Genomic DNA, 14,268 nt, shown 5'->3' on the forward strand with positions numbered 1-14,268 from the left:
TGAAAATACATTTATCTTGTCATTGGACATGGTGGCTCAAACCCATAATTCCAGGTTAGGGAGACAGACATAGAGAAAATCTTAATTCAAGGCCAGCATAGACGACCTCATCTCTGGTGGTATGCCCCTGTCATCTCAGCTATACACAAGAATATTAGTGAGAGAATGTTGTCGAGGCCAGCCAGGGGGAAACACAAGACACTACCTGCAAAATAGCTAAAGCAAAAAGAGCTTAGGATATGGTTCAAGTGGTAGAGCAGCCGTCTAGCAAATGCAAGGTCCTATGTTCAAAACCAATACTGCTCTCTCCCTCCAACCCCCCTTGAAGTAGGGATGTGGTTAAATGGAAAAACATTTTTCTAGCATAGCAATCCCCATCACCTTCCCCCCCAAAATTAAGGACTCTTTTTTTAAAATAATTTTTTATTGTGAAAAAGTGATTACATACATTTCATAGTATTGTGAGATAGTGATACTTAAAGTCACAAACATATTCTAACCTTCATGAGGCAAATTGTCATTATTGTGATCTATAAAGTTTGTGAATTCTATGATCTTTGACAATACAGCTATTTCTTCCACATTGCATTTCCTTTATGTGAACATTGTGAACATTTCCTCATGTGTTTCTTTGCCATTTTTATCACTTCTTCTGGAAGTCTCTTTAGTTCCCTTGCCCATTTAGTAATTGGTCTGTTGGGTTTGGGAGGGATTCGTTTCTTGAGTTCCCTGTACATACTGGATGTTAACCCCTTGTCTGATATACTGGTGGCAAATATTTTTCCCCAGTTGGCTGTCTTTCTAGCTTGGTTGCTATAGCTTTAGCTGTGCAGAAACTTTTTATTTTAAGGTAGTCCCATTTGTTGAGTCTCTCTCCAATTTGTTATGACCCTGGGACTCTGTTCAGGAAGTTCCTTCCTGTGAAAGGGCTCTTTTTTTCAATAAATTTGAAATAAAGGATTTACTACTTCATTTAGAGATTTTTTTTTTTTTTTTTGGCCAGTCCTGGGCTTGAATTCAAGGCCTGGGTACTGTCCCTGAGCTTCTTTTGCCCAAGGCCATCACTCTACCACTTGAGCCACAGCACCATTTCTGCCTTTTTCTGCTTATGTGGTACTGAGGAATTGAACCCAGGGCTTCATGCATGCTAGGCAAGCACTCAACCACTAAACCACATTCCCGGCCCTCATTTGGACATTTTAAAGTGATTAACCTAAAGAATACATTAAAGGGCTGGGAAGGTGGCTCAGTGGTAGAGCACTTGCCTTGCATGCATGAGGCCCTGGGTTCGATTCCTCAGCATCACATAAGCAAAAAGAAAAAAGCCACAAGTGGTGCTGTGGCTCAAGTGGTAGAGTGCTAGCCTTGAGGGACAGCGCCCAGGCCCAGAGTTCAGGCCCCACGACCGGACTCCCCCCCCAAAAAAAAGAATACATTAATTAGCATTAGTTGCCTTCATTCTGTACTGTTCTGTGTACAGTACACAGAGCATATTTACATACCATGTTCTATTTGATGTTTTTTTAAGTTGTTGGTAAAAACATTTAGGAAAAAAAAAACTTTTAGAAAAGAAGTGTTTGCCAAACATTCCTAAGGCCTCTGCAAGTTCCTATGATTATCTTGACATTCTACTCCCCTGTGAGGTTATTTATCTTTTTGTGGCTGTTTTCTGTTTCCTAGCTAACTGAGTCAGAGCACTACTCTGTAAAACATTATTTTACCCATTTTTGGGGGGGGAGGGGGTCCGGTTGTGGGGCCTGGACTCTGTCCCTCAGAGCCACTTCCGGCTTTTTTTTTCTGCTTATGTGGTGCTGAGGAATTGAACCCAGGGCCTCATGCATGCAAGGCAAGTACTCTACCACTGAGCCACCTTCCCAGCCCTCTTTTACCCATTTTTTGGGTATTATTAGCATCTATAACAGCAGGTCTTATTTGTGTCAGATGTAAACATGTCTTGATATTAAAGAAAATATGATATGTAAATACAACTGTTAATTGTGTAAACACTGAATTGATCAGATGCCAACTTTCATAGATCCACATTCATGAAAATACTGCTGATACCATCTTGACTCATTTACTTTTTTCATGAAAATCAAAGCTTGATGTACTTTTTCGTAATCTTTTATAATATATTTTTCATAATATTAACTAATAACTATGGTATTTCTCCATCAACAAATAAGGAAGTAATCTCTGCTAATATTAGCATTACTTGACCTTTCCGAAAAATTCAAATATTAACTGTCATAATAATATTCAAATCTTGTTGACTTTGCAGCAGAATCACAATAATAAAATATTACAAGGAATTTCAACAAGTGAAACCAAAAAATGTCTATATAAAGTTGAGGTGTTGGGGCTGGGAAGTTGCCTCAGTGGTAGAGTGCTTGCTTTGCATGCATGAGGCCCTGGGTTCAATTCCTCAGCACCACATAAGCAGAAAAAGCTGGAAGTGGCGCTGTGGCTCAAGTGGTAGAGCGCTAACCTTGGGCTGAAGAGCTGAGGGACAGCGCCCAGGCCGAATTCAGCCCCCACGACTGACAAAAAAAAAGAATGAAAAGGTTGAGTTATTGATCTCTGAGGTTCAATTATAACCTTCTTTCTTGTCACTTGCCTATGTTTTTTTTTTTATAGAATGCAAAAATATCCTGCATCATTCCAATAATGTATGTAGGAGAGTTGGAAGTATAGCTCAAGTTCATAAAGCACCTGCCTAGGAAGCACCAGTCCCTGATTTCAAACCACAATACTAGAGGGGGTGAGGGTCTATGAAGCACTATTTAAAAGAGATTTTACTCCAAATCTTTCATATTTAATTTTCAAAACAAAACACTTCTGTAGAATGCAAGAACACAATTTTCCCTTAGCTCCTAGGAGGTAAAGTAGCAGAGGAGATCTGATTCCTCAGCAAGTTCTAAGATATCCTTGGTAATAAGCACAGACAAAATAGATTACTTACATCAGTTTCATAAAAGCTAGGATAGAGTGTTCAGTAATTAATTTTTTTGAAAAACATCTCACATCACTGAGCAGCATCACAGTTGGGTATCAGATTTCCACTTAACTAAAAAGCCTTGGGGCAATCTTCAAAGCTACAAATAAGTTACGCTCTATTCTCTTAGACAAATAAATACCAGGTCTTTTCATTTCTTTCCTGTGTATTATTTAACTGTCCTCCTCATCACTTCCATTGATACTACAGTCTTCTTTCATACCTCCTTGCCTCATAGCTATTCTTTTACAGTCACATTTATTGATTACTTCCCAGAGTGGCACAAGACTCAACTTTTAATTATATATTCTCTCACTAACCTTTCAAACCAGTGCTATTCATCATGTGGTTCAGAAGCCAAGAGCATCAGCACCAGGAAGCCTCTCAAAAACTCCAATTCTTAGGCCTCGATCTAAGATTCTAATAATTTGCATGCAGGCTACTGCTAGAGAAGTGCTCCTCTAGGTGGCTTATTCCATCCTTGGCCTTGAATATCATCTTTACAATCTTGATCATGGCTCCACATTGAAATTCACCTGGGATCCTTTTCCTTTCCTTTTTTTTCCCACTAGCACAAGGGCTTGCGTTTATGACTGCTGCTGTACCACTTGAACCATAGCCTCTTTCAGCTTTTTGCTAGTTAATTGGAAACAGGATCGTGGCAACTTTTCTGGACTGGCTTTGAAGGCAAAATGGTGGTACATCCATAAAGTAATAATACAACAAAAATTAAGGCTATTGATACTCAGCAACCAGGATGCAAAGTAACTATACTAGATACTCCAGTGGCTCACACTTGTAATCCTACTCAGGAAGCTGAAATCTGGAGGATGCTGGTTTGAAACCAGCCAAGGCAGAAAAGTTCACTAGACTCTCTATCTCCAAAATAACTAGAAAAAAAAAGCAGGGCTAAAGACATGGCTCAAATGGTAGAGTGCCAGTTGAGCAAGTGTTAGGTAATGAGTTCAAACACCAGTACCAGTGGAAATAATAATGATTTATTATTATTATTCATTAATAATGATGAGGAGTAAAGGAAGCTGGACCAAAAAGAGCATATACTGTATGATTCTATTTGTGTAAAGTTCTAGAAAATGCAAATTAATCTAAAAGACAAAAAGAAGATCATTGGTTGCCCCTAACAGAAGATGGCACAAGAGGTAGATTAAGAATGGGAAGAATTGAGCCGGGCGCTGGTGGCTCACGCCTGTAATCCTAGCTACTCAGGAGGCTGAGATCTGAGGATCGCGGTTCAAAGCCAGCCCGGGCAGGAGAGACCGTGAGACTCCTATCTCCAATAAACCACCAGAAAACCGGAAGTGGCGCTGTAGCTCAAGTGGTAGAGCGCTCGCCTTGAGCTGAAGAGCTGAGGGACAGCGTCCAGGCCCAGAGTTCAAGCCCCACGACCGACAAAAAAAAAAAAAAAAAAAAAAAAAGAATGGGAAGAATTAAAAAGGAGCACAAAAAATGGTCTGAGTATGATGAATATGTTTATTGGCTTGATTATAGTGATGGCTTCACTGGTGTATTCATAAATGTACACCTTAATTGTGACGCTCATTGTACATCAATTGTGCCTTAATAAAAGTTAGAAGAAAAATTTAACTGCTGATCAAAACAAAAAAGCTTGGGTCTCATTTAAATGAGACTGTATGAATGGGACCATGCTCAGATTCTATAAAAATGCCCAGAGAGCTTCGAATGTGCAGAAATCTCCCCTGAACTCCAAACATATATATATATATATATATATATATATATATATATATATATATAAAACTGCTTAAATGTCTCAATATAACCTATATTTTGTTTAAAAATATACTCAATTTTTTTCCTTCTTCTACTCCACTTTTTGACAGTTTCTTCATCTTAGTTTTAAATAGCACTCCATTCTTCTAGTATCTTAGACTAAATGCTTGGAAGCAGTATTCATTCCCCTTTCACAAAACTAATTTACCTCCAGATCCTTTCTACTTATCTGCCAAAATATATCTGGAAATAAAGATTTCTTTACCAGCTCCACTGATGCCATCCTCGTAATCTCATATCTAATATTCCTTGATTTTCTGTTATCATTCCACAAAGCAGCCACTGTGATTCTTCCAAATGTAATTTTTTTTAAAACTGTTACTCTTGGGCTGGGAAGGTGGCTCAGTGGTAGAGTGCTTGCCATGTATGCATGAGGCCCTGGGTTCGATTCCTCAGCACCACATAAGCAAAAAGAAAAAAGCTGGAAGTGGCACTGTGGCTCAAGTGGTAGAGCACTAGCCTTGAGCTGAAGAGCTGAGGGACAGCACCCAGGCCCAGAGTTCAGGCCCCACGACCGGACCCCCCCAAAAAAAAATTAATAAAAATAAAATAAAAAACAAACCTGTTACTCTTTTTTTTTTTTTTTTTTTTGTCGGTTGTGGGTCTTGAACTCTGGGCCTGGGCGCTGTCCCTCAGCTCTTCAGCTCAAGGCGAGTGCTCTACCACTTGAGCTACAGCGCCACTTCCGGTTTTCTGGTGATTTATTGGAGATAGGAGTCTCATGGTCTTTCTTGCCCGGGCTGGCTTTGAACCGCGATCCTCAGATCTCAGCCTCCTGAGTAGCTAGGATTACAGGCGTGAGCCACCAGCGCCCGGCCACCTGTTACTCTTTTGCTTAAAATGCCCAATAGTGTAGGACTTGTCTGTGTGTCTTGTTTAATTTGTAACAAAGCCTTACAGACAGGTGCAAACAGTAAATCCTCTTTTGCAACCCAAACTCATTATTGAGTATGAATTTTTGGTACATGTAAGAAGGAATATGATTCCTGTAATAGTTGTCAAGTGATGGGGGTTTGTTAACTCATGCAGGTTGGTTCTGGGAACAAAGTTGATGGAAAAGCTAAAAAAAATTATTCTTTTTTTTAATTGTGAAAATACCGTACAGAGGGGTTACAATTACATGAGCAAGGTAATGAGTACATTTCTTATTAAGCATTGCAGCCTCCTCCTTTGTTTCCCCTTCCCATCCCTTCTCATCCCTCCCCCATCATCCCCCCCATGCCAAAGTTGTAAAGTTCGTTTTTCAACATAACGTCTTGCACATCTCATTGTTGCAATGGGTCCACCTGTATCCCTATTTAAACGATTTGCTTTTTTCCTTCACCTCCACAAATTATACCAACATCAAATACAGTGAAAACAGGTGCTTTGAAAAATCAAATGAAAGAATTACTATTTAATTTATATAATGGACAATAAATCTTTCAAGGTCTAGTTTATCAAGGTTAAAAAAAAAAGACCATTAGTCAGGGTTCTCCAGACAGACCCAGTAAAGTATACATGAAGGCATTTGTTCAACTAGTCCACACAATAAGTCTGAAAGTCATATGATGGACATTTGCAGCCTATAGGATAATACATATACACATAAACTCTCACATTAAAATATATGATTCTGAAAATTCACTTGGATATTTGTCCAGACAATGAAATATGTATTTCTAAATAAAAACTTATACTAGAGTTTCAGAATAAGAGAGAGGTCAGAGATGTAGCCTCAGTCTGAGGCTGAGCCTCCTGAAAAGCCAATGGTACAAGTCCACATTCAAAGATAAACAACAACAACAACAACAACAACAACAGCAAAACCTCCTTGTGTCTGATGTCCAGGAACAAATGCAGGAGAAAAGCACATCCACGTGGAAAGATGGTTCAGGGGAAAACTAGCTTCCTACTACATTTTTGCTCTGAGAATTCACTGTAGTGAATGAATGGTGATGCCCACACCCATGGGGGTCTCCCACTCAGTTCTCTCACCTACCCGCTATTGTCCTCTGGACAGAGGCACATCCAGATGTGTGCTTTAACCATTCTGTAAGCGTAAGTCAAGTTGACAAAATTAACCATCACAAATAGGTTCTAATTCCTTCCCATCCAACTCCTGCCTTACTCTCACTTTTCAACTATTTATATTTCTTTTTTTTACCCTCCACATGTGCTATACACATACAGACACTGAATAAATACACACTGCTTTAAGAAAGCTTTTTATAAAATTGCTTGCCTTTTAAATATGCATTAAAACAGAAATGCTACATAATTCTAATCTTTTTATTAAGAACCACTTGGGTTTTTAATCCTTGTCTCCAAGTTTGAATGATCTGAAGACGCTTAAAATAAAGTACTTTTGTCTGAACCAGGCACCAATGACTCACGTGGTAATCCTAGGCTGAGACCTGCAAGACTAAGGTTTAAAGCTACTCCAGTCAGAAAAGTCCATGATACTCCATATGCAATTAACAAGCAAAAATCCAAGTTAGTAGAGTGGCACAAATGGTATAGCACCAGCCTAAGCAAGCATGAAACCCTGAGTTGAAACCTTGACTCAAAGGACATTGTTTAAAACAACAAATCCTTATTTTGCTGCAGGCAACCTTCTAAACTAGCCTGAAACCATTTCTGCTTCCTGATCTAATTCCTGCTTGTCTGATCTAATCCCTCCTGGCCAGTAGGATAGCAAAAGAGCTTTCTACCAAACAGCACACAATAAAATGGAATTCATGTCACTTTTTCTTTTTCTTGTAGGTTGTGGGGGTTGAACCCTGGGCCTGGGTGCTGTCTCCGAGTTTTTCAGCTCAAGGCTAGCACTCTACCACTTGAACCACAGCCCCACTTCTGGGTTTCTGGTGGTTAAGGTGGAGATAAGAGTCTCATGGACTTTCCTGCCCAGGCTGGCTTTGAACAACGATCCTCAAATCTCAGCATCCTGAGTAGCTACCATTATAGGCGTGAGCCACTAGCACCTGGCATGCATGTCACTTTCAAAATTAGGTTACAAAATCTATCTTCTACCTTGCTTACCCTCTTCTTTCTTGTACCTTCCCTACAGAGGGAGTCAGGTAGCAAAGAGCTAACTAAGGGAGGCCTCTGGCAAACTGATGTCCTCAGTTCAACTCTCTGCAAAGAACTGATGCCTGTCACCAGCCACTTGAAATAGTGGAGAAATAGTTCTTCCTGTTTTTTTTTTTCCCCCTTTGGTTGGTTGTGGGGCTTGACCTCAGCTTTTTCACTCAGTCACAGTGCCATTTCCAGCTTTCTGGTGCTTAATTAGAGATAAAGAATCTCATGGACTTTCCTGCCCTAGCTGGCTTTGAACCGTGATCCTCAGATCTCACCCTCCTGAGTAGCTAGGATTACAGATGTGAGTCACTGGCATCTAACTCTTTTGTTGTTTGTATTGTCTGGTTCTTATTTTTTTTGGTCGGTTGTGGGGCTTGAACTGGAGGCCTGGGTGCTGTCCCTGAACTCTTCAGCTTAAGGCTAGAGCTCTACCACTTGAGCCACAGTGCCACTTTCAGCCTTTTCTGCTTATGTGGTGCTGAGGAACTGAACCCAGGGCCTCATGCATGCAAGGTAAGCACTCTACTGCTGAGCCACCTTCCCAGCCCCTATATTGTCTAGTTCTTAGGGTTTGGTTGTATTTTGTTTTTTAGCTTTTTGTTTCGTTGTTATTGGTGGTGGTGTTTCTTGAAACAGGGTTTCACTATGTAGCCCAAGCTGGTCTCAAATTCATTATTTAACAAAGGCAGACTTTGAGGTCCCCATCTCTCTGCCTCAGTTTCTTGAGTGGTAAGATGAGACTACAGATGAATATGGCCAGGCCCGGCTAATTCCTCTCCTCTGTATCCTAAACAGTTGCTGGCCCAACTATGATATTGATGGCAGCATGTGAGCTGCCATCAGAACACATTATACCTAGATTACTGACACACAGAAACTGTGGGATAATAAATATTTTGAGCTACATTTTGAGATACTTTGTTACATAGCAACAAATAATACATATATTTATACCTGTATTATTCCAAATTTTGAGATGCCATTCTTTACTATAGAAAATCTGGTAAGTACCCTGCTGGCTCACATTTGTAATCTTATTCAGGAGGCTGATATCCTAGGAATGCAATTCCAGTCAAGGCAGGAAAATCTGAGACTCTTTTCTCCAATTAATCACCAAAAGTTGGAAATGAAACTGTGCCTCAAGTGGCAAACACCACTTTGAGCAGAAAAGCAAAGGGGAATGAGTGCCCAGGCCAAGTTTAAGCACTAGCACCAATAAATAAATAAATAATTAAATTGAAAATCTGATACTCAACCTGGAAGATGGCTTCTTTGATACACCCAATTCTGGTTAATGGGATGTTTATGTATTATACAGACCTATGGGACTCATCATATGACACACATTGGAGTATAACTGAAATCTATCAGATTAAAACACCCTCAGCAAGGGTCAAGTTATGCTTTGTTGGAAGTTACTGAAATCAGTCCTATTTGGTTTGCCCTTCACTTAACATTTTACATAGCTACTCTAAGTCTGAGTTTCACTGCTTTGTAATTTTGGCCTTTTTTCTGTGCTTCTTCCTGCTACAGAGTTTACTTTTGCCCTGCCACTCCTTATTACTTGATCTGTTGCTTTTTATCTTCTTCATAGGATTCCAGTAAAGCAACAGACTGCAGAATTATTTCCAGGCAGAAGCAATGGTCCTTTCATTTTACCTCTGCTCTCATTTTACCACTGCCATTTTATCAGATGGACTGGTTACTTCTTATATTAATAATCACATCTATGATCTTTAACAACTTTGTCTGCACACCTAGTGCAATAGCCTCAAAGCAAGGTTTGTGTACCATCACTAGTGCTCCACAGGCAGACTGGAGAATCTGAAATTTAAGAGGCAATTGTGATTTTTTTTCTTGCACTAAGCCTGCTGTTGTGTAATATGTAATCAAATAATCAAAACTCACAAAAAGGGTTTAAGCTCATAGAGGTCGAGATGAAAATATTCCACAAATGCCACAATTTAAAAAAACTGTGTTGGATATCTGGCTCAAGTGGTAGAATAACTAAGTAAGTAGCAAGCACAAAACTCTGAGTTCAAGCCCAGTACTTAAAAAAATCAAAACTATGTTGAAAAAGATTGAACAAAACTTCAGCCGGGCACCGGTGGCTCATGCCTGTAATCTTAGCTACTCAGGAGGCTGAAATCTGAGGATCACGGTTCAAAGCCAACCTGGGCAGGAAAGTCCGTGAGACTCTTATCTCTAATAAACCACTAGAAAACAGGAAATGGCGCTGTGGCTTAACTGGTAGAATGCTTGCCTTGAGCTGAAGAGCACAGGGACAGCACCCAAGCCCAGAGTTCAAGTCCCACAACTGAAAAAAATAATATTAAAAAAAAAAAGATTAAACATGGGGCTGGGAAGGTGGCTCAGCAGTAGAGCGCTTGCCTTGCATGCATGAGGCCCTGGGTTTGATTCCTTAGCACCACACAAGCAGAAAAAGCCAGAAGTGGTGCTGTGATTCAAGAGTTGAGCTCTAGCCTTGAGCTGAAGAGCTGAGGGACAGCATCTAGGCCCAGAGTTCAGGCCCCACAACCGGCAAAAAAAAAAAAAAAGATCGAACAAAACTTTGTTTTTTTTTTTTTTTTTTTTTTTTTTTTTTTTTTTTTTTTTTTTTTTTTGTCGGTTGTGGGGCTTGAACTCTGGGCCTGGGCGCTGTCCCTCAGCTCTTCAGCTCAAGGCGAGCGCTCTACCACTTGAGCTACAGCGCCACTTCCGGTTTTCTGGTGGTTTATTGGAGATAGGAGTCTCACGGTCTCTCCTGCCCGGGCTGGCTTTGAACCATGATCCTCAGATCTCAGCCTCCTGAGTAGCTAGGATTACAGGCGTGAGCCACCAGCGCCCGGCTCGAACAAAACTTTAATGGACATAAACTGTTAGTGTGAACTGGAGTGAGTAAATCTATATGTATGCTTAGCTAGATAACAGAAGTATAAAACAAGTACTGTTAAATATGGAACACCATTTTTTTTTTTTGGGTCCGGTTGTGGGGCCTGAACTCTGGGCCTGGGCGCTGTCTCTCAGCTCTTCAGCTCAAGGCTAGCACTCTACCACTTGAGCCACAGCGCCACTTCCGGCTTTTTTCTTTTTGCTTATGTGGTGCTGAGGAATCGAACCCAGGGCCTCATGCATGCAAAGCAAGCACTCTACCACTGAGCCACCTTCCCAGCCCTGGAACACCATTTTTAACACGCTTTAGTCTTTAGTGATTATGTTATTTGGTAGAATCTCTTGTCATATAATAGCATGATGTTTTACACAATTGAAGAAAAATCCAATTTCTTCTTTATAAAACAGTAACTATAATGAGTAAAAAAGGTAGTTAACAAAATAAGAGGCAGATAAAATGGCTTATATCTATAATTCCAACTCTCAGGAGATGGCTATCAGGAGCATTTCATTTCTAGGCCAGCCCATGTGAAAAGTTAGGAGACAACATTTCAGTCAACAAGCTGGGCATAGTGGAACACCTCTGTCATCCCAGCTACATGTAACAGTTTAAGGTAGGAGGATTGCAGCTCAAAGCCTATTCCAAGCAAAAATAAAAGTCTGATTCCAAAAAATAAAGCAAAAAAGGAGTGAGGGTATGACTCAAATGGCAGAAGTCTTGCCTAGCTTGAGTGCACATCCCAATACCATAAAAAAATCTAAACTGAGCCGGGCGCTGGTGGCTCACGCCTGTAATCCTAGCTACTCAGGAGGCTGAGATCTGAGGATCGAGGTTCAAAGCCAGCCCGGGCAGGAGAGACCGTGAGACTCCTATCTCCAATAAACCACCAGAAAACCGGAAGTGGCGATGTAGCTCAAGTGGTAGAGCGCTTGCCTTGAGCTGAAGAGCTGAGGGACAGCGCCCAGGCCTAGAGTTCAAGCCCCACGACCAACAAAAAAAAAAAAAAAAAAAAAAAAAAAAATCTAAACTGAAAATACCTTAACACATATACATTAATATTAATAAATAAGAAACAATTGTTTATTCTTTATTCTTTAAGGTTATTCAAACAATGAATGTATGAAAAATCTAAAGGTTGATGCATAGGTGATAATAAAAATTTACTTAAAAATGTATCTTTCTGATGGGTGCTGGTGGCTCACACCTGTAATCCTAGTTACTCAAGAGGCTGAGATCTGAGGATCTTGGTTGACATCTTTTTTTACAAGGAGACATTAGCTGATATTTTTTTTGGGGGGTGGGGGTGGGGTGTTGGTTACTGGAGTTTGATCTCAGTGCCTTATGGTTGCTAGTTAAGTGTTATACCTCTGAGCCAAGCCTCCAGCCCTTTTTTGTATTTTTTTTTAATTTAAATTTTATTGTGAAGATGACATACAGAGCTGGGAAGGTGGCTCAGTGGTAGAGTGCTTGCCTTGCATGCATGAGGCCCTGGGTTCGATTCCTCAGCAGCACATAAGCAGAAAAAGCTGGAAGTGGCGCTGTGTCTCTATCCTTGAGCTGAAGAGCTGAGGGACAGGGCCTAGGCCCAGAGTTCAGCTCCCACGACTGACCAAAAAAAAACAAAAAACAAAAAAAACTGATATAGAGAGGGATTACAGTTAACTGTCAAGTAATGAGTACATTTTTTAAAGTGTCATCCTTCCCCCTCATTTTCTCCTACTTCTTCCCTTCCATTGGTTATTTTTGAGAGCATGCCTAGACCTTGATCCACTATGTAAAGCTACTGTGGCTGAGAAGACAAGCACGTACCATTATATCCAGCTTCTCTTCCTATGAGATGAATCTTGTGGACTTCTGTGCCTGAGCTTGCCTGGAACCACAACCCACCTAATCTCAACCTCCCAAGGAGGTAGGATGACAGGTGTGCACCACTGCATCTAGCTGCTTGTTCAAAAGATGTCTGAGTGTATGCCTGGTCTTGCCTTTTGACCATAATCCTCCTGATTTTGGCTTGCAAATAGGATTACAGGCACAAGCCTCTGGCACTCAGCTTTAGCTGACACCTTAGCAGCCAGTTAAGCTCCCAAAAAGCTGACTAGCAAAAATCTACAAGAAAACTATGTTTTCTGGTATAGGAAGAGGGAATATAAAGAGAGAGAGAGAGAGAGAGAGAGAGAGAGAGAGAGAGAGAGAGAGAGAGAGAGAGAGAGAAAGAGAGAGAGAGAGAAAGAGAGAGAGTCTGAATCAAAATGGACAGAAAAAAATCAACAAAAAAATGTTCAAAATACTTTCACACCATAATTATTTCAGTTTTCTAGATCACTTAATCTTTCTCTTATTTGTCTTTCAAATTTCCTAAACATTTAAGATATATACTTTCAAAAATTAAAAAGTATCCTTTCAGCCTGGTGCCAGTAGCTTATGACTATAATCCTACTCAGGAGGCTGAGACCTAAGGATTTGATTTGAAGCCAGCCCAGGCAAGAAAGACCCTGAGACTCTTCTCACCAATAAACTACTCAGAAAAAGCCACAAGTAGCACTGTGACGCATGTGGCAAAACACTAGCTGTGAGCACAAAGAGGCTTAGGGACAACATCCATGTCAAGGTCAAGTTCCAGGACCACAAAAAAGAAAAAAGAAAAAAGAAAGAAAAAGAAAAAAACAAGTATCATTTGCATGATCTTACACAATCATCTATTTGAAAATAACTGAGAGTCTACTGGTGATACTACTTGCCTCAAAGCATGTACCATTTGCAATCACTGTGCTGATGCAACAGGGACCATGAGATGAAAAAAACATGGCTCCGAATACTGCAGACTCTTAAGTTGGCAGAAGAAACAGACATGTTCTAAGCCAGAAATGACTTAGAACACAGTAAACTCATATATTTGCTCAACAGCTGTGAGAAGTAGGAAATAATAAAATAGCACTCCTATAATTAGAAGAGTCAAAGTCTAAATGTATCAAAGAAGCTTTCCTGAATTTTTAAACTATACTTTGAGTAATGTGCAGAAATTCAAGAGATGGAGTTGAAAAGCAGGGCGTTAAGCAAGGGTAGCATTATGAGCAAAGCACCCTGTCAAACAGATACATAAAACTTCCTATAAGAAATAAGGGGGCTGGGAAGATGGCTCAGTGGTAGAGTGCTTGCCTTGCATACCTGAGGCCCTGGGTTCGATTTCCCAGCACCACATAAGCAAAAAGAAAAAGAAGTGGCGCTGTGGCTCAAGTGGTAGAGTGGTAGCCTTGAGCTGAAGAGCTGAGGGACAGCGCCCAGGCCCAGAGTTCAGGCCCCACGACCGGACTCCCCCCCCAAAAAAAGAAATAAGGGGTAAGATATAAGGGATTCTGAGATTTTATTAAGAGATGTTTTGCGAAAGGCAAGTTACAATTAGGTTGTGGAGAGTTCAGTTTCATCTATTAAAGGTTCTGAAGCCTGGATCTGATTCTGAATAATTACAAGTAATCATCATATATGGAATCTTTATGGAAATTTTTATATT

The 14,268-nt window shown here is 40.4% G+C and overlaps 1 protein-coding gene and 1 non-coding gene across 3 annotated transcripts in view; one reads left to right on the forward strand and one right to left on the reverse strand.

The window, feature by feature from the left end:
* The window catches only part of Yaf2 (YY1 associated factor 2), an 89,365-nt gene that overhangs the window by 11,798 nt on the left and 63,299 nt on the right, over positions 1-14,268 (reverse strand). The gene's annotated exons all lie outside the window — the stretch shown is intronic.
* On the forward strand, positions 5,662-5,789 carry LOC138806361 (small nucleolar RNA SNORA40). The gene has a single exon (XR_011365821.1). It is a non-coding gene; the product is annotated as a small nucleolar RNA SNORA40 (small nucleolar RNA).

This window comes from Dipodomys merriami, unplaced genomic scaffold (genome assembly GCF_024711535.1).
Source record: "Dipodomys merriami isolate MVZ:Mamm:240054 unplaced genomic scaffold, mDipMer1.0.p SCAF_10, whole genome shotgun sequence".
NCBI lineage: Eukaryota > Metazoa > Chordata > Mammalia > Rodentia > Heteromyidae > Dipodomys > Dipodomys merriami.